This window comes from Limanda limanda, chromosome 12 (assembly GCF_963576545.1).
Source record: "Limanda limanda chromosome 12, fLimLim1.1, whole genome shotgun sequence".
Classification (NCBI taxonomy): domain Eukaryota; kingdom Metazoa; phylum Chordata; class Actinopteri; order Pleuronectiformes; family Pleuronectidae; genus Limanda; species Limanda limanda.
Window position 1 is genome coordinate 4,629,746 of NC_083647.1, and position 22,458 is coordinate 4,652,203.

Here is a 22,458-nt window from a genome sequence, read left to right on the forward strand (position 1 = left end):
TTTTCATGAAAGGCTTTTTCACAGCAATCAGTGAAGTTTTATCTCATGTTAAATTCATTTTATTTATAATCTATACAGTATGGAGTAACACTACAGCCACTCTCTCAATAGCAAACAGCATAGGCAGCAGCTGATGATGATGTTATGGAATTACTCTACATGGTTAAAGTCACAGATAAGATGAGAATAACTTTGTGCCACCATTAGTTTACTCCAGTCGGTTGAAGAGAGCTGCAGCATATGGAGAAATTAATAAAACGTACAGTGATTAAATAATTGTATAATCTCTTGCACATTCAATGAACTGGATCTGTGGGTGTTGCTTCCCGGCTTTCTCATCACATTTTGCTCATATAGATGGCTCCGATTCATAGCCACTGTAGGCACTTGTGTGTGCGTGTGGTAGGAGGGTGATCCGGGAAGACGAGATAACGGCAGGGTAATGAGCGAAAGGAGTTCAACTGTTGAACATTATGTTCGGTGAAAGCCATGCCTCTCCACAGCTCAGAATGGCACGGACCTTGACAGAAAACCAGCAGCCACAGGTTGTTGAATTGACAGATGGCTACGCAGACAGAGCGGCTGACCATAATTGCCTCATTACCAGTAGTATCTGTATTCTGCTCGTGGCTATCTTTGCCAATTAGGTGTGCAAAACATGAGACACGTCCGCCGGTGGAGGAAATTTGAATGCACGATCATAAAGGCGCAGAGAAAATGCAAGAAATATGAAAGGCGCATTTAAGGAGCTGTTTGGGCTGCTTGCAGAGACTCTGTCAATCACTGCAAAGTGTGATCCTGCCAAGGTAAGCGGATGATGAGCAACCAGACAGACACATGCGTTACTTTGATAGTGAAGTGAGTGACATTCAGAAAATAGCTGAGATGAAGGACCTGCGCAGCATGCTCACACAAACACACACACACACACACACAGACACACACACACACACACACACCATCGCTCACTCGTTTTCTTTCCCACAGCACTCACCCCTCCGCCCGGCTCAGCAACAGCACTGCTCGCATCTCCGTGTCTCCCCTCTCTCCCTCTTCCTTCTATCTATGCCTGTTTCATCACTCCGTCCTCCTGTTCACACATCTTCCACCTAACTCCTTTTTTCTCTCCAGTCCTGCCTGGCCTGGCAAAAGCCCTAGTCCGTTCATCAGTCCCTGCAGGCTGGGTTTTTATCGATCGCCGCGCAGACACATCAGATGCCAGGAATGTAGCCTTTAACAAAGAGCAGGCCGTTGCCACAGCAACTACAAACCCTTACTCCCATCCGCTCTATGTAGTCTGCCAGTCAAATTAATGAAAAGAGGTAGAAATAGAGTAAGGAGGGTGACGTTTTTTTCATATTCCTTTAGTCCTCGCATTGAGGGAACACACAAATAGAATAAAGTCCTGGAAATTCAGTTTCATTGGTAGAGCGGAGCCTAGTTTAAGGTGTTTCCGAGCTGTCACTCTGGCTGCCTTGCTATTTGTCGACCTGTCTTTTTGCCCATCCATCTGCAGCTCTGGTAACTATCTCTGTCTGTCTACCTTATTATCTGTCCACAAGCCTGCTTCTCTCTTTGTGCATCAGTCCGCCTTAAAGCCTCTGTTCCTCCCTGCCTCTCTGTTCAATAATTACAGTCCAGTTGTCCCTTCTGCTGTCCGTCTGTCGTGGCGATCCACCAGAGAGTTGTGTGACACTCTCCGCTCTGTGCCGAGCAAAGTGACAACACCAAAGCCTTGAAATTTATTTAACCTTGTGGCGGAAAAAGCTAAATGATAAAAATGAGTACTTTTTTTACTTTGTCCATAATAAAACCTTAAAAAGGTAAAATAATAGCTCCTCTGGTAGGCCACTAAAAAACAATAATTTCTTACATGTAAGTTATTAGATTTCTAAGAGCAAATGTAGAGAGAAAAATCATAAATTAAACTCTACCCTGATATTATATTCATAATGACAAAATAAAAGAGTCCATTAATTAAAATACTATTTCAGCACTTATACAAGTGCATAACCTTGATAAAGGATCTCGGCGTAGCTTTGATTCTCCTGAAGACCGGCAGTCTGTTTGATGTCCTAATCCATATCTGCCGTACAGATCCCGCTATCCTCCAACCGCTGTCTTTCTTTCTTTGGATTTTCAGTTATTTGCCTTAAGGACCCTTTTCTTCCTGCACAGAATGACTGAATGAATGGCTGATAGAGGCTGACAGTCATATGATAAAATTATATCTGATGCCCCAAGTATTGTCTTAAAGGCCAGTGGTTTCAAAGAACTCAAAATTAAGGAGGAGCAAATATCGATTGGACAATGACTGTCACATACAGCAAATCTGTTAAAGGAGCTAACCCATAATCATCTCAAAGTCACTTCTTCAAACACAGATGAGATTTGAAGAAATACTTTGGGCTAAACTAAATAGTTTCTTCTGCGACTTCTACTTTATCTATTGTGTGGCACTTTGTCATAATTAGAGATAAACTTGCTTTATTTGGACGAGGGCTTTGTTTTAACAGCAAACTGAAGCTTTTCAGACTTTCTGTCAGTGACAAGTGGCGGGATCTGTGAAACGCAGATTAATCTTTTTTTTGCCTCCAACATGGAAAGGAAGATGCTAGTTCATGGGAAATGTAGTCCCTAATTTACCCAAAACTTTAAGGAACATGTTACACAAATTTGATGATACATTAAAGCTTATTATTATATATGAACAATAAAGAGTGTTTATTTGGCCGTAGAGAAGAACCCAGATGTTAGAGTAAAAACTGTTCCCGTCAGTGCTACGGAGCATTTTAGCAATTTTCATCTGCTAAGGTTTTCATGGTGTGCAATTTCACCGTTTTGATTAAAAAATTGGTTCAACAATAACCATAATGATATGAATTAATGGAGGCTAGTTATTAGCAGTGCTCAAGTGCTTTGCTCAGCATCATAAAAACAGTGTGACTGTACCTACGTAAATGTCAAAATTTGCTTATTTGGGGAGCATTTGAGAGAAATACCAGTAATTGCAACAGCCACAGAAATACCATTAGCGATAGTCACGTTACTTTAGTTTAAGTAGCTACTGAAAAGGAAGATAGTCAGTACAAGAGCTAAGCTAACCCAGCATGGACCTGAGAGAGTAAGAAGAGAGATAAGGTGTTGCAGGAGTGCCGCCAGGATTGAACATGGCAATATACAATTGCGAAAAAGGGGAGAGGGTGTGTATTTGTTTCTCACACAACTAAGAGTTGCATCTTTACTCTTTTAAACTGTGTCATATAGCCCAGACAAACATACAGTAAAAGCGTAGACTGTATATATAGTTGTACGACATGACGGCTCCCCAAGGTGAAGCCAAAGTCCCTCGTTTGGCCCCTGGTTGTTGTCTGCAATAAAGGTTATTAACCCCACCTCCTCCATGTTAGTGGATCAGACATGGACCAAACGAACAAAAATCAAAGTATACATTGAATAAAAATTGTAAAAACACACTTAAGTTGACTTGATCTCGATGTATATCGGATCAGGATCAAATTTTACACACTTACAAATGTTACTCCTTTTTTTTCATCAAGATCCATGAATTATTCTAGGAAATCAAGAAAAAATTGGAAGAAAACAAAAAACGTAGCAATGCAATGTTAAAGAAAGTTAAAAAACATTCCTGGAACTGCGCCTTGTTCCGGGTCCGGAAACACAGTCAATGTGTTCTTCCTCAGGCAATGTCCCACCCTCCACAAACATTCATAGAAATAGGTTTTTAGTAGTTTTTGCGTAATGCTGCTAAAGATCACATCATCGCTGATGAAAATGTGGCACCTGTAAGATTTATCTCTTTAAGACATAAATAGACATTCATAGCTAGCTTTATTCAATCTCCATTCAGTAACTCGGAGTCTGTGACAGTGATAAGCAGGAGTTTCAGGTGGGAAGGACAAGTCCTTTGAAAGGAAGGGGTGTGGTGTGCAAACGCTACTGCATCGACGACGGTCTTGCTTAAAAAAAAAAACTAAAAAAACTCATCTCTTTGGCAGAGGTTATGAAATTGAATCCAAATATTTGATAGAGTGTTTAAAATTTTTTACAAGATCATGAAAAGAAAACAGGATTGCAGCTACAGGCGCTAGTATGTCGTTGACCCCTTCATCTGAATGCTTGGGCGAGTTGGATTAGGTGGATGTTTGGTTGGATTGACTTTTTTGCAGAATTCCAGGGAGACACGTTACCTGCTGCCACATATTTGCAAATCAGTTACCATCAGTTACCCAGCACCAAAAATGGAGGACGACAAGTGTAGTGAACACTGTTTAGTGAAGTAGGGCTTATTTCAGCAGCCTGCCATAATTTTACAATTTGGCGACTGGATATTGGACTCACATGTTCACAGTATTAACTTTATAAGGTGATAATATGTTGCACAATTAAAAAAACGATTCATGCAATTTACAGACATGTTATCTACGGCCCTTCAAACATGTACACCCCCTGACTGTCCGGTTAGTAAACAGCTGTGATAGCCTGACCCAGTCTAACCCACGTGGCCATATGTCGTATTTTTTAGAAACACTCAGAGCCAACCGTGCCATGGCCAAGATGGAAGACGAACAGGATCGCTCAGAATTCTGGGTAAATGGTAATGGTGGTGGTGGTGGGGGGGGGGGGGGGGGGAGGTCAACGCGAAGGGCAGCCTACAGGGTTGAGCATTTTGGGATTTGGTTTTGAATTGGATTAGAGTCACAGTGAAACTGTAGAAAATCTGACAGCTGAAAAGGAGCTGTAGGGTGATGCATGAGTCACTGTGAGAGTGAAAGCGAGAGCAGGGAAACATAAGAGAGCGGAGTATGAAGCAGAAACACATGAAGAGAAGAGAAAAGCCACGCTTATGAGATGAGATAAAACCCTTGTTTGCATAGGTTGACTGTGATTTCTAATGTGATTTTAACCTGAGTACAGCTTGAAAACCTGATTACAGCTCTTCCAGGAGATCTCCATAATACTCGGGCAATCCTCTGTGCACATGTTGATTTTGATCTATGGGTCAATCTGTCACGACAAGCTCCTTAAACCCTGTTCATTATCAAAACCACTTTCCAAAGCTGTGGCCTTTGACAGGAGTGGAGCCAAACTCACGTTACACTGAGAAGGACAGGGCTGGACTGTTCCAATTAAATTTTAAAACTACTCTAAATCACAGTATTGATCGCCACAAAATTATTAATGAATTTTATTGACAGAATTGGGCTTGACAGGACACTATTCGCCTTTAGATGTCCATCAAATTAGTGCTTTTGTGAGAAGCTCCATCTGCAGTGCTGAATCTTTAATCTACTGTTATTAGCAGAGTTCCCCCAAAATGTGCGGTTGCAGGTAAAAACATTGAAGGCTGGAGTTGTTTACGGTGCATAATAACCTCGACTCTAAATCCTCTCTCCTCTTCCCACAGCCTTGCAAACATGAGGATTCGAATTCATTTACATAGCCGCAATTATTTCCCACCCAGCTCCTTGGAAAGAAGTCATTATTATTTTCCTCAACACAAATCTTACTGCGTTCACTCTCACTACAACCTCTGCAAAGATGTTAAATGCACATTTAACACTTGTTTGGACAATTTTAAGAAATCACGTGTTTATTTTAAGTCTTCGTTTTTTCATTTAGGATCAACAGAATCCTTTAAAGTCATCATTCCTCCCATTGTTTTCCCTTGAAATATTAAACATAGACCCAATGAGTCTTAGCTCATTTCCAGATGTAATAGTGGGCATGAATAATGGAATTATTTCACATGAAAGAGTTCACATGCACGCAATTATTGCCGCAGCGTGAGCATGTGACATAACATACTCTGCAAGATAATGACCTGAAAGGACAAGGATGCTGAACCAATAATCCTTTTTGTATCTACGCATACATACACAAACAGATATGCGTGCAAATTGCGTTAACAGGGCGCTAACTGTGTCTTACATGGAATTTGATTCTAATGCGAAGAGGAAGCCAGTTGTGGCACGGATAATTAACAAAGCAGGGACACACATTCGATTCAAGTTGTCTGATGAATAGAAGAAAACATCCCTAGTGATTAGCCTTTTTATGTCCACACCATAATTTAAGATGTAGAACGAGAAGCAGAAGAGCCTCATGACTTAGCTTCAGCTTCAAGACAACTGAAATGTAAATTGTGCAAAAAGCATCAGAAACGCATCCATTATACTGTCGGTGTTGTGTGAGTTCAGATGAATGATAATTAACTGTGTATTCATCACAAATACTAACAAGCCAAATGTATTTTCTATTCTGGGAATAGCGGCACACTGCACACCCACTGACCACCCTGCAGAGTGCAAAACGCCAGCGCGGTTTTCAGGCTGCTGCTGGAATTGGGAAGTTGAACCGTGTTCTCCTCAGCTAATTAACGCTTGTGCATTCAAACTCTGCCAATTAAACAGCTCCTTTCTGCACCAGTGGCCGTGTTTCCTCTGAAGCCGGCGCCTTGTTGAGCCATCGACAGCGTATCCTGTCTTCCAGCATGTGGCTTGTTGTGTGTCTGCTGGGCTGCAGGCTCGGGAGGGAAGCGGCTTTACCCTGCAGACTATGGATTTAGAAACCTCTCTGCATTTGCTTGTAGCGGTAGGAAGCGGGATTCTGCACCGCAACCTTCAGTGATGAAACACAGAGCATGAACACTGGCCCCATCTGTAACACAGCTTCCATGCTACGGACATGAATAATGTTAAATACTATTCCTTCCACTAGGATTATGTCATAATTACTTATGCCAGCTTTTCCCCCCCTGCTTGTCGAATTAAAACAACGGAATTCAAATTCAAGGCCCCATTCAGATATGCTCAGTGTTACACACACTTTTTTTACGTTTTGTTGTCATGTCTGAATAAACACCCACGTCACTGTGACGACAATCTGAGCAGGTCGGCTATGGTAACGTCTCTGAATCACTTCCAACACACGACAAATCAAATATCATCAGATCAACTCAACTTCTGGAGCAAAACAACGTCAAATATAGACTGAGAGAACTTAAAGGCACAATGTGTTTGTTCTATTAGGTTCAATGTAACATTTAGATCAACAATCTTCTTCAGCTCTAAAGGATTGCAATCAAATGGAAGTAACTGCACGTGAGATATAAAGTTAAATACCCAAGGTGCTCTGTTCGTCAACAATTTTCATTACGTGCTACTCGCTAGTTTAAAGTTATTGATTAATTTGCTGACCTATTTGTGCTGTTTAACTTGTGTAGGGTTTTCACATATGTACAAAAAGGACCCTGTTCTTGGGCTTGTTTTGTCAGAATAAATATAAAATGCTTCCAAAGTCATTCATGGTACAGCCCTTTCCATCTAATGAATAAATAAACGCAAACAATGCTAAACACCACCAGTCACATTAGCCACTTGTGAGAGCGAGTGAGAAAAGTACAACATTATAAAGTGGATTGAAAAATTACATGTATTGGTTTTACAATAAGGGCGGCCGAAAGTTGTTGCTGGCATTCACGTGAATTTTCCATGTGCAGAAGTCATTTTTCAGATTATTCTGATATTAAGTTAATGCATGAAGAAGCTGGGTGTTGGACAAAAAGGAGCTTTGGCAGCTGCAGAGCCAGAAACTTCTCTGGAGGTATTTACACCAAATCTTATCTCCAGGACTTTGCCTAGTGGACACAAACATAACGAGTGCTGAAGCTGCTCTTCTCCATGTCTGGCTTTTTGCTCAAGCTCCCACTACATCAACTTTATGACTCAATGAATGCACTTTAATATCTCGTCAATTTAAGCCTGAGTGCTGCAGAACATTAAAAAAAGGGGAGTAAATGTTAAATAAACAAAAAAATCTAAGACGTAACCCATGTATGAGTAAATGGGTCATGTGTTCCTTGTACCGACAATGGTCATTAATTAAGGCAGAAAAATCTATCAATGATTCAGTAACAAATCGAAACATGCTTCTTTATGCATATTCATATTTCTAACTCACCACAGTTGTCAGCAATGACAACGCCCTCTCACAGTGGTGCTTTCTGTAAATGACTAAATGAGGTTATAGCAGACCTTCGTGCAAAGGACATATATGCTCGCATTAAAAAAACATTTGTAGAGATGAGGAAATGTCTCAAAAGGGCTTCAGGCCACAAAAACTATTTTGAGGAAGGTTATGACTTGGTAATGAGTTTATGATAATATATTAAGATAATAATTAAGGGCATTTAATAATGAGTTAATAGACGATTAAACCTTAATTTCTTAATGTAAGATAACAGATCAGATAGAATAAGACTTTATTGATCCCACGCAAGGGAAATTCACTTGTTACAGTGGCAGATAGTCACTGATAGTCAATGTACCAAAGGCAATGAAATGGAAAAATACAAAGAATACATAATGTACACCTTTCAATACAGACAAAAATATTACATATAGAGAAACATGCTTGAGTAAAGTGCAGTGGCATGACTGCACAAGGATGTATACTTTATATGAACATTATGTATAAGGAGATATTGAAATATACATATATGCATATATTGCCAGTTATATTATTATGAGTTTATAAATGAGTATAATTTCACCAAAGTATACAAAATAACAGTCAAAGTATTATGGCGATATATATATACTATATTGTATATGGAAGAATATAATTGGTATACATCATACAGATAGAAAATAATGTCGTAGGAAACAAATGTGCAAAAGGGGATTTATTCATCCCAAAAGGGAAGTTATTAATAACTGATTGTTGCTTCAGATCCTGTGCAGACTTTGTCCACAAGCTAAAGGACCTAAAAGTCTATTAAGGGCGATGAATTATTTTTTCCAAACACACTCACTTCTGTATCTGATGGTACTGAAAAATATGCATCAATATTCATACTACATTGCATATTTATCCTTTATTCCATTTTATATTCTGCCTCAGCACCGTTGCCATTGAAGGACAGTCACACAGTAATCATATCGTATGAAATGATTGCTTGAGATGATGCCATTGCTTTATTTGTATGGCTGCTTAGGTTTCTTGCAAAGGAAATAATCAGATTTTCCACACTGTGTCGACTGGCATTAGGTTTCCCTACCTATCTTGGCAAGTGTTTTGTGGAGTAGCATATATTCCTCACCCTCTCTCTCCTTTGTTGTTACTTGAAGGACACACACCATATTAGGTTTCTGTCTAATTTTAGTCTCGGGAGGTGGAACTCATCCATTTTTTATGGTAGATGTATACCACCACCACAGATTCATTGGCCCTTTCCCCATTCACCACATTAAGATTTATCTTAGCATATGGCACCCGACACTCTTCCCACATTCTAATGTTATCTCCTGGAAACCAGTTCCACGTAATGTGTTTTAAAAACAGCATCAATGTTCAGTGGCAAGTTTCAGCATTCGAGGCTTCTTGCAGCTGGGGTAGGGGTTAGGATTGTCTTTTGTTAAGCTTGTGAGAAATCCTACCCATCATACTGAATACAAGGTTTTACTCAACCAAAGAAAATCGACAAACTATCTAACATACGATTTATGATTTAAACGTTAACGAACCCCTGAGGCTTCCTTCAAATCTTAGTTAATTACAGAGGATACCATTCTACCACGGCAAAAAGTCAGCTATAAAAACAAATGGGGAAATGAGCCTGTTGATGTTGGATGGTCTCTTGTTGACAACCGTTTTATGTTTGCCACAAAAGTCAGGGGAGACATTTGTACAGTCCTTGTAGGAGCCTGTTGCAATTATATGGTGCCCATATTGATTCCATGTATTGATTAAGGCCCATCCTTGATTTTAAGATTCACCAGACGGTTCTAAGGACTTCAGAGAAAATGAGAACAATGGAAAGTAGACTCATTTGAAAACTGAATGGTACCTCATAAACTGGGGCAGAGGGAAACAATAATTCATGCAGGAAATTTAACTCCATCCCAGTCCACCCTGTTCAAGCAAACCACCAGAGAGGATTTGTCGAAGTGTGGGCACCAGGCTAGTTATACATTCGGCTAGTGTGCTCATCTGAGGGTAAGATTTCCGAATTAGAAAATACAATAGCGTGGTCCTGGTAGACAAGTAGCCTCTGTAAATAGTGAGTTCTGAAGGTACGTTATAGCTATAGGTGAACATGTCAGAAAATCGCTAGGAATACACCAATCACTGCACATACAATTATTTAATTATTGAAGTGAAAGTTTCTTGACATAAAAAACAATTAATTGACGTTTTGCTGTCATGCTCCCATAATTATCTTTGAAGTCAAGCATTAAGTTTATAAAAAGTGTTAGAACACATTCACTGAACTTGAACATAATCTAAGACAATGTAAGCGTAGCTGGTGTTTTTAACTGACCTGGTCTCTTCCCGGCAATGATGCTTATATCACAACCTAAGCTGGGTCTGTGGCAAGGAAATGTCTCCTTTATGTTCCCCGTCAGTCTTCTGTCTCTCCTTTATCAGTTTCCCAAGTGAATTGTTTAAGATGTTAACACTTCTGTTCGTCCTGGGAGAGGGATCCCATGTTTTTTCCCGTTAAAAGGTTTTTTTGGTACTTTTTACTCACTCTTGTTAAGGCTTAAGGACAGAGGATGTCACACCTTGTTAAAGCCCTATGAGACAAACTGCGATTTGTGAATATGGGCTATACAAATAAAACTTTATTTATTGATTGATTAGAAGCAGGTAGACGGCTGGACATGTTATATATCTCATTCGTTTCGATTCATAATGTTAGGTTTTAGTTAAGCTAAGGTTATTGTGTCTTAATTTATGGAGAAATATATTTACTTTGGATTATTACCAGAGGGGGTTTATATTCTTTAATGTCCAGAACAAATGCATCACTTTCCTCAAACTGTCCATAGCTGCAGCTCCTCTTTTCAGCCACTGTCTCTTTAAGGCTCTCCTTCAAATAAAGCCCATTCTGCTCTGATTGGTCAGCTGGACAGTGGCCTATGATTACCTGACTATGGAGGTGACTGGGAGAGCACATCCACCTATATGGGAGGATCAAACAGCGCAGGTGAGCGCTGTTAGCTGATTGATCCTCAGGTTTAAAAGGCAGCAGCTGTCTCTAGAGACGCGGTCAAGGACAGACACGCGAGGACTGAAGGCCGGCGCATGCTTCTGCGTTTTCACGGGCCAGGAAGTGCAAGAGCCCTTCCGGGCCCCGTACGTGCTTATGTGTCCCTTCTTACGTGCTTACGTGCGTCGCCCAATTTTTCTAACTAGACGGCAAAGCTCCGCAAGCCTCACATAGCCGGCAAGGCTGTGATTGGTCTGCTAACTACATCCTTTTCCGGAGTCGCATTTCCGGTTTCATGCCCGGAACCGGCGGAAACCACGGAAGATTTAGAAGAACGAATATGGACCAGATAGAAGAGCACTTGGCAGAAGAGATCCGAAACTATGACCACTAGTATAACCCGTCACTGACTGTTTATACTGATTTGTCCGCCAGAAAAAGGCTCTGAGGAGCCGCCGTGGCGATGTAAATAAACTCTTCTTCGAGTGTGGCACGAAGAAGAGCCGACTTAACTCCGCCTAGTGTTCTGGCGGGGAATTGCTTGGCAACACGCGCAACGCTTGTGAAACCATGAATGACAACGAGTCCTGCGTCACAACTGCGTGAAAAGCCGCAGTCGCCGTTGCAGAAGCATGCGCCGGCTTTGAGACAGACACGCGGAGAGACAGAGACACTGGGCTGCCAAGCCAGACACCTGCAGAAACTGCTGGCGGCTTTATGTTGAGTTTGGACTTCATGTTTGCTCCTGTGTGCTGTGTGGAGAATAAAAGATGCTGAAAAGCGACAGTTGTGTCTCCGGCTGTGTGTGGGAGAGTCTCTTGGCTTGGTAATTTGCCTATCTTACTTTGTAAGGGGGCCCGCTAGGTGTATTATGCAAATATGGGCTGATGACATAACAATGGTGAGGAAGTATCCGCCGGGCTACTAACCCGGCGTTTCAGGAGCTTCAGTAGCAGGAGTGCTTTTCTCTGGGGGGAAGAATCTCTCTTTAGGGGATTTAACTTTGCGGAATTTTAACACACACAAAAAAATATATCAAACCAGAGGAAAGAACACCTAAAAAAGCATCACATCTCTCCTTGAAGAGACAGACAGATTGATGTTGATCTTCTCATCTAACTCTCAACAACGAAGTGAATAAGCTTATTTCCCAAAATATATTCCTTTATCTGTCTGTTTCTACGAGCAGGCTCTGTAATCATACTGTATATATTGCTACTTCTTTATTTGAAAGATTTCTCTGGCTCATTCACTCCGAGCGTCAGTCCTTTTATTCAGTGAGAGAATATGATTCATCTCTGAATAAGAGGCCTGCAGTTAACAATAAATAGGTAATTACCTCCTGAATCAGTCCTGTTTCGTGATCATTAAACCCTCTTACACTTCCACTCCTCTTGTTCACTGAAAGTTTCCTCCCCTTACAAACTATGTCAGTGTGAGACCTAGAATTTTTTCGGTAGTCAGCTTCTCCATTACTGGAAAGGCTGAATGCTGGATTGATGTCTAGGGTGGTAACCTTTTAAGACGAAGGATTGCACTTGTGGTCTTTTTGTGCCAAAGCCGTGACATGTTCTCACTGGCTTCAGAACAAATTGTATTTAGGCAGATATAAGATGCAAAAGCAACACATCAGTAAGAACATTTATAAATCAGAAATTGTGAATTTAACCTTTTGTGAGAGTAGAATAATGAAGACATCTATTTTTTTTTTAATCTATTTATGCTTTTTACCTTAATCAGAGTTGTGGAAATCAGTTATTAATGATCACTGAATGTTATGTGAACTCAAACTTTATATTCAATTTGAAAAGTGGGTCATTTTACTGGAAGAAATACAACTTACCCAAAAGTTAGTTTGAGAATTGTCTCCCAGAGGTTTTTCAATCTCACTGAGAGCAATGATTCCCAGATTCACGATTTCTATTCATCCGAGGAACAAAATGTCTCTCCCTGCTCTGCTGTCAGTCAGCTCATAATAAAAGGTTCTGGCTGAGAACCAAGATATTTACGAGCGCACCAGTAAATATTGGCTGTGTTAATATCAGTGTGTACTGGAAGTGTGAACTTGCCCTCAGACCCTCCTATCATTTTCCTGGAGAGCTGTTTAGTTAGCGTCATCTCTTTTTACATCAGAGCGTCAGCCGGGGATTTGGCTGTCCTCGCTGGCACTGAATAACATGGGAGGATTAGCACTTTCGCCTGTCACCAAATCATTCTGACGGATTAGCAATCTCCTCTGTCACTCTGGGGAATTCACTGCAGCTCCAGAGGAATTCAAGTCAGGCCAAGAGCCAGGGTGACATTGGAGTGAAAGGCAAAGCGTCATTCTCATCAGCCACTTCTGACGGAGTCTGGCACCACGATCAGCATGGACAATGTTAGCTCGGCTGGCATTTGGTGGAAGTTAATCAACAACATAAACATCAACACTGAGATGGTCTTATACGTACTGTTGAAAGAGTAAATCAAATTTGGATGAAAGGTCACTTTTGGTCAGTTATACGGATCAACATCATCAATATGAAAATCTATGTTTAAAGCAAAGAATAAATTCTATCCACACTGAGGTTTTAGCATTTTCTAACCCTCTAAAGTACTTTACTTGTTTTCAGCATCTCTACTCAATAGACTGGACTGGGCTCCATTGGGGCCCAAACACTTCCAGCACCAACTCGATTATATATTTCATTATGTATAGGGTGATTCAATCTTGAAGATTTCATTCTCATTGGCGATATCAATGGCAGTAATTATGTTATGTACCAACTCATTCACTTTTAAACATCAGGGTAAATACTTGTCAGGGTTCTATGTTTGCAGAACCCAAATGCAGATGTCAGACTTAGCAGTAAAGAAATGTTGACTTAAATAAAAAGACTTACAATCACTGGAAGGCAGGGACACAATCTTAAAATCCAAAACACTCCAAAAGGCAAAAGAACAAAGTAGGCCAACGATGTGAGCCAAACCAAAACACTAAGCACAAAACCAGAAAGATGACCAGATGACCTGACAAAGACAAAGGGAAACACAGAGCCCGTATACACAGGGGATGCAGGGATAACTGAACACTGAAACACATCAGGACAGGGGAAGGCAATCACAAGGGCAGGAAGCAGGTCAAACACAGGAAGTAAATCAAGGAAGCAAGTTTCAAAATATAACAGAAAAAATTGACTCAATAACATAAAAAGTCCATACAACAGAAAAACCTATAAAAGAATCCAAAGTCTTCTCAAAGTTCACGAGAGGGCAGACTCATGTCGCCTTTATAACCAGATTCTGCTTGTGAATCTGTGGGCAAAGGACACGATATTGGGTTTGGTTACCCGCAGGTAAACAGTCCAGGCTAAATGGTCCTCAGATGACAGCTGTTGGACTTGAGATTGACATTAGGGTAACTATTTCTCCATCATTGTGATATAGTGATGAACTTCATTGTAATCTTCTTAATGGTAAATGACGGTAACATGAGTTTGATTGTAGCAGTCTTGCAATAAGTGGTGATTTTTTTTGTTGATATCATAGACAATTAAAGACAACACTTATGTCGTCTCACAGGCGAAACAGAAAAAGACCTCGGCATCTTTTCTTCTCTAGATGCTCTGCAAGGCCTCACTGATTGTAACACAGCATTTGCTCTTAGCAGAACAATACCCATCGACCCCGGCTGCTATTGTTGTTGAGACAATGCCTGTCAGTTTCAAATCTCTTGACGGTGCAGCAGCTCTAACGATTCAGAATCACCACAAACACTTGGACGACAGACAGATGGCTGAAAGACACATTGTTTGAATGACATCATTTCAAATGTACCGTGGCCACAGAGATCATTGTCTCGGTTCCCTGCAGTCCGCCATTTTAGATTCAGACAAACACGATTGGGTGATCTTGAATCAAAACAAATTACCTACCCACCTACAACCTTTCTACCAGGGAGGTAGGGGTGCTGAGGAGGGTGCAGCACCCCCAACAGGCAAGGGACTGTAATTACAGGGCAAACATGTTTTTTCTATAATTTTTTTCTGCCTAACCTGTCTGATATACAAATGGGGAACATGATGGAGATAATATTGTGCACTGACTGAAAGAAATAACTGAATTAAAATATGTTTTGAAACAATCTCTGGTTTCTACGAAGCTCCTGAAGTTTGCTTTCTGCTGCAGTATAAGATGTTTTTAAAATGGTATACAAAGTTGGGCATTCATATTAATAGAAAACTCTAGATTGTTGCACTGTTGCCCCTGCATTTCAAATGATTTCATTACTTCGACTTTCTCTCAGCACTTCCTACTCTTGCTAATTTCCTGCATCTCTGCTCTGCACAAAATACCTAAGTGAGACTAATATACATCTGACATACACAGCAAATCCCCTCATGTCGAACGTTTGCAGTTTTGCTTCCTGAGTTAAATGAATAATCGATTATTAAAATTGCTGCTTATTAATTTCCTCAATCAGTCAATTTAAAAAAAACAGTTAATTGTCATTATAAAGCCAGCTCCTCTAATCTTCTCCTGATACCCTTTCTGCCAGCATTGTTGCTGTTTGTACTGAACACTGATTAGGATCAATAACTAGTTAGTACATTTGTTGTTTCTAACTTTGTTCCTGCAGTAAAAGCACTGACTGCAGTCTAGTTAGTGCATCTCTCACTAAAGTTGTGACATAAGCCTGAGGCTCGCTGGGACTGAGACAGAAACTCTTCTCCTTTCATTTGTTTACGCCAGAATGCGGATACACATACTAAATGTACCAGGACCAAATTAGATCTGTGTGTGTGTGTGTGTGTGTGTGTGTGTGTGTGTGTATGTGTGTGTGTGTGTTTGTGTGTGTTTGTGTGTGTGTGTTTACTGGCTGCTTTCACAGGATATTACCTGCCTTTTATACCTGCCACATAATTGGCTGCCTGTAAATTCAGCCAGGGAGACTGACAAATGTGATGCCTGTTGGGAATGGAGCTGGTTTGGACCAGTTAAACGTTTGCTAAATGCACTGAATTCCCAGGCTACCTCACATTCACATGCATGCCTAAATATTCTAAAACATTATGCACAGTCTGATATTCACTTGAAAGCTTTGAGGGTAAGTGAGAAGCAGAATTTCTACCGCTGCACGATGGCTACGCTTCACGCTGGCTCTGTTGGAGAAAAGTGTGAAGAGATGGGAGAACTATTATATGTGTTTAAACAGTGTTTCCCTCATGTAAGCACATAAATGACTGCTATCCTAAAAAAAAAAGCAAATCTCCAGGGGAAAGTTAGTTTTGAGAACATTTATCTGAGAAAGTAGCACAGAGAATCATTTTAACTTAACTCCTTTTAGGCAATGTGAAGCCCAGCGTTTTTTCTTGTTCTCCTCCTGCGGACTCTGGCTGATATGTGCAGTAGCTAAGTGGTCCCAACATTATGAATCTTACAAATTGTACCGTTCAAGAAAACCAAGCGTATGCCAGAAAATCAATACGGCGGAGCTGAGGACAAAGGGGCCTCTGTAGAAAAGCCTGTGTCTTACACGGGATGGAGAAGTACTGGTGGCGTACATCCATTAGTGCCTCATCTATTTTCCATCAATGACAGAGCGGAAGAATAAATAGTCACAGCTGCTCCAGTGACCACAGGCATCTCTAGGAAATAGTAACTACCATTATTCTGGTATTATTATTATTTGGACATTAACATATCTGTTATCAAGCTTTTTTTGATTTCTTAATGCCTGTGTTAGGTCACTGTAAGTGTATATCAGACCAAAAGATTTGTTTTGTCGAGGAATTCCTTGAGTTGATTTAAAATACACATTGGATTTTTGGAAATCTTGCCATATGCTCTCCCCTTTGCATGTGCTTTTAACTCAGGTGGTAATTGCTCAATTGTTAAATTTATTATTTGTATTCAGAGTTGTTAAAATCGGTATATGGACCAGCTTTGAAGAGAAAACAGCGCATTTTATTGCAGTACTTCGGCAAACGCTGGATTGTTCATGAATGGTGCCATAGCAACACTAGCACCAACATAGGCAACGACACAAAGTCTCCTTCCCCCTACACATAATACCCAAGGCCACCTTCTTAAAGAGCCAGGCTTTGCTTGTAACAATGGAAAAGCTAGCGAGTGTAGGCTACACTGTAAAAATCCAATCAAGACATCCCATCCCCTCCAATCGGCTGTCTCGTTAAAGCTACACGCCCAAAAAGGATAGGAACTGAATGACGACTTTAAAATCAGTTTTCTTTGAATCACTCGCAAACTTCTGCTAACGTCTCTGCTTTAGAAGTGTATAACTCCTCAGCTGAAGACTTGGACCATGTGCATAAGCGCACAATTAGGGTGCAAGCAAGCAGAAAGGTTGATTAGTGATAGACAGTAGACATGGGTTTTATTCTCCTCCGGCTTAGTGTGTGTACTGTGTGTAATGTGTTTGAAAAATGTTTCAAATTACCAACCCTACCTTTAACCGGATAGAAGACTAAATAAACGATACTTCTAAAAAACTGATTAACTAATGAGCACATGAGTACAGTGACATGCATATATTATTGGAAAGCCTCAAAATGGAAATGAACGTTGATTCACTTTTTGGGAAAATCAGACATCTAAACTATTTTTATCTGGGATGCAAAAAGCCTGTTAATAACACACAGTACACAGATATTGATTCTCGACAGATGAGTGGCTTTAGTTCTCATCCAAATCTGCCCGGGCTCAGTGATCCAGGTTCTGTCCACGCAGAAACGCTGAGTGCACTTAGCGCGTGGGTCTTGGCAACCGGAGTGCACTCTCTACTTTAATGATCCATTAAAACTGATAAATGGCCGGAAACATTACAACCACTTAGCTGTTTGTAGAAATAGTGCTTTTACTTTTTCAAGAGCGATCACCAACAAACTGCCCAATTCATTTCCTTCAAGATTTTGCCGCTCTGCCGGCTGTTTCCTGTGTTGTTATGCAGATTACTTTTTGCAGCTGGAGCATTTTTGAGAAGAGGACATCATGCAATTTTATTTTTTATGTAGGGAACATTAGCTCCCTTTGCACTACTATAACGGCCACAGCTGAATGCCTTTAGGATCATGTCTTGTCTCTGGGAGAAGTCAAAAGGCCTTTTGGGAAATGAATGTGGTACATTTACAGTATGAAGAAGTATGAAGAAGCTGAGGCCGTGGGTAGAACAAAAAGGCAAATTACAACACTGCATCACAGAAGAGCTGCCTCCATGTGATAGAAGGATGACGTACTGTATAACACTGCAAACGACAGAGGGTGAAATTTACAGCAATTCTCTCACCAGAACTCCAACTTGGGGGAAATTTAAGTGAAAGCCGCAGAATTCTACTTAAGCAAAGTACTGCAGCAATCACTCTCCCATAATGAATCCCACGGTGAGTTACTGTCTCCGAATAGAGGAGAGAAAGAGAGAGAGAGAGGATTGTTACCCACAATATTCAAAGTCATTCTCAAGTTCTTGGCATCAGCATTGACAAGTTGAGACAGAACTTATTTTTTTAATCCATATCGATGTGTTAGGATAATGGAATTTTCTTTTTAATTTAGTAACGTAGAGTCATGTCTGCATGTGTATGTCTGCTTTGTCCAAGCTCTTCAGTCGTTTTCAGACATAAAGCCCAGAAAATTTCCACACAAATGCGTTTGGAGTTTGCCTTCAACATATCAGGAACACAAGAAGAGATTCTCCCGTCAGTCACGTTCACAACGACAGAAAAATCTCAGGAGCGTTCAGTTGAGGGGTGGCGCACCAGGCACAAGAAGACATATCAATTCCTTATCACCAGAAACTATTGATTCTTGTTGTCATTCCAAGTTGTCATCTCTGTTGTCGTCTTCTGCGTGTAGGACACCTCTTTTTTATCCTGAGATATTTATATTCTTTTTTGTTTTTTCAGTTTTGCGTTAGAAACATCATTAACACGACCACTTGCTTACTGTGAATTCACCGGAGAATCTGAAGCTGTGTTCTCACATGGGCAGCAACTGACTCCAATAGCCCGTCCATACAATTTGAAGAGATTAACTGAAGTTCACTACATGTCTGAAAGCAACTTTATCGTTTTTTTGTCTAGCGTTATGCTCTTGTGTGTTCCTGGCTGGGCGTGGCTTCCAGACACTTCCATCTGCAGTCAACACTCCTGCACCTGAACTGAATCCATCTACTCTCCAAACTCGGCACTATCCAAGAACTAGACTGACCACCACCTGCCAGATCATCATACCAACTTGTGGTATCTACAATTCGGCCGACACTCTGAACCAGTCTCCCTTGTCTTTTGGATCTGCTATTCGCTGCCTGTCTGCCCACCAGAAATTGACCTGTTGTGCTCAGGATCACCAGTTGCTCTCCATCGACCAGCCACACTCACCCAGCACTTCCCGTCAGGACTCCGCTTAGATTAATAGCACTCTCTGTTGTCCACCCTGCACATTCACCTTGTGTCTACCTTCCACCAAGGAGGTTATGTTTGAATTGCTTTTTGTCTCACTGCCTGATTATGTGAGAACTACTCTACAGATTGTCTTTAAACTTAATAGGAGGATGGGACACGAGCCAAGAAAGAACCCATTACATTTTGGCACGAATCAGGCTTAAGGGAGAGATCCAGGATTTTTTTCATCACTATCTTTGGCATTAGAAAACATATATATGTCTTTTTATATTTTTAACAATTTCTCAGAGTATGATTCATTGATCGTGATGAAAAAGAACCTGACATGAGTGGACTAATATTTATGAATGTGTCTAATTTCATAGGGATCAAACTGAAAATCTGGATCTAGAAAATGTAAATGTTTTCATAAGCGGACTATTAGTTGCAAATACAATCTGAAACATACATCGTGTCTCTACTCTTGTGTTCTGCACATTGAGTCCAGCGTTAAAACACAGGATTTAGGATTTTAAGGTTCGTATCTAACCAATTTTTTGTTTATTTTTATTCTGCTTATGCCATAAAATTGGTGTATGTATGTATGTAGACTGATCACTTACATCATATCACTACTCTATATAGTAGTTTGCATCATTAGTGGCAGAGACTGGAAATCAGACCAATCAGTGAGCTCATCTTGTTTCACTATCATAGACAATTCTGGCCCCACTTCACATTCACACGAATTTTCATCCCTCCGAAAAGTGAGCCAGGTTATATTCATAATGAATAAATGTTTCTGTCACTCACTATGTCATACATAACCTTTCTCTGATTGGTTGTTGGTCTGTTGAGTGACATGATAACGTCTCTTGTGCATCGGAAATGAACTGAGAGGTTTCACACCCATTAACGAATGCAAATTGCTCCTGCGATACCAGAATCCACCATGCCCATCTGGGATTGATCCAGCATGTACATGTACAAGGGATTCACAGGAAATGAGGCATTCATGTACTTCGTGAAATTCAGAGGCGACCTTGCTAATTCACACAAAGCACAAATTGATTGTCTTGCAATTATATGAGAATATATATATGAATTATATAAGAGCAGAACAGTCAGGCATTCTAAAGAAGAACTATATTTGGTTGATTTCTTTACACAAGGATTCATAAAGTAGACGTCACATTTTTATCCTAAAACAACCAGGGAATAGAAAGCAACGCTCTCAAAGTAATTTTGTTCCCTCACTGACAGATGAATATATATCTGAACTCCACTGCTTCTATTAAGGAATGTTTACGATGAAGTTGATATGTATATAAGCAGAGCTGAAATATCAAAAAGTACAACAAACCTGAATATGTACAAGAACCTCTCAGCTGAATCCACATCATTAAATTATCTCAAATCAATCCTAAAGGTAAATCCATCTCTGACTGACAGGATGAGCAGTGACTTGAGTGAACACGTATATACTTGTAGTACATTAATGCATACATTAATGAGTTGTTAACATCATCTTCTCACCCCACACTCCAATCAGTGCCTGAGCCAATTAACAGGTCTGTGATGCTGTAATTAAAATGCACCAACGTGCAGAAGAAGAATCATTCAGTCACCTGTTTCTTGCTATTTTTAAACACAAGTGTCTCTCTGCAGAGAGCGACAAGTGTGTTGTCACTGTGCGCACTCTGCACTGGACACTAGGATGACATTAAGATGTGATGTCCAATACTATGACACTGGATTTCCCTTTTCCTTAATGAAACAAAGAGAGGCAAAAACATTGTAGCAGAGATCTTCTAGTAGTTTCCTTGTCTCAGCCATCGGCAGTTTAAAAAGATGGACGACGTGTTCCCACTTCCTCCAAATATCTAGAAATTAATAGAAATGTCCTGGATTCGAATGCTGCCATCTTGCGGATGTGTAGTAGTGGGATGTAATGAAGTACTTTTATTTTAGATTTATTTTCAGGTACTTTTCATTTGTACTGGCTAAACGTATCAGAAAATATCTGCACTTTCTACTATGTTTTTATAATAAACTGCGCTACATGTACATATTATTTGAAATAGGAAGAGTCATTGTTGAAGAAAAAACTAATACTTCTAAAATACAGAAGCCGCCTCCGAGGCTCAGCCATAATGATGTGGTAGACTTAAGGTAAATTAAAAAGAAAGTACTTACTCTTACTTATATAGTAAAGTTAATGAAGTGCATTACCGGTACTCTAAATAAATAGACTGGCAGAGCCAATAAAATGGCAGGGACAATCTTTGAGCCAAATCCAAATCTGTACTTTGACTCTTCAGTTTGGTCCATCTCTCATCCACTAACATGGAGCATGAAGGGTTCTGACCTATTCTATAGCCAGCCACCAGGGGGCAATCACAACTTATTTGGCTTCACTTTTACGGTGCAGTCATGTCGTCCATCTTTATATACAGTCAATTGTCTCGACACCTGAATTCGTCTTTATTTCTTTGCAGCCCAAAAAGTAATAACAAGGGAGGTCAACACTGTATAACTGCGATCTTCAGAGGGGCTGTATATGAAAAAGCAATTGTCCAGGTGAGAGAGAGTGGGGGAGTTGATGACGTTTCTAACATGCAACAGATGCAAACATGAAAATAACTCAAAGAATACAAATATCTCAGGATGAAAAAGCAGAGCCACACACATAGAAGACACGATGTGCTGTATACAAAAACATGATCTCCACAACTGATTGGTAGGTTACATCCTGCCTCCTGCACGCCTCTACCTGTGTTGACGTGAACACGCCTGACCACACAGTGTCCTTCAGCGTTCTTTCTATTTCAAGACAAACTCCGGAGAAAGTCACATTTGCCTGACTGACATAATTAACACATTGCTAAAATTAACACAAACACTTTTATAGTCTGACTTTCAGCAGGACCATGACTATGGCCCAGTAACAGTGTGTGAAATTAGGATGAACTTTTTTTTTTTGCAGTGGATCCGTTTCCAGCACTGCCTTGCTAATTAATCCAAAAAGCGGCTGACCAACGCAGTAAGAGGGAATGCTTTGCA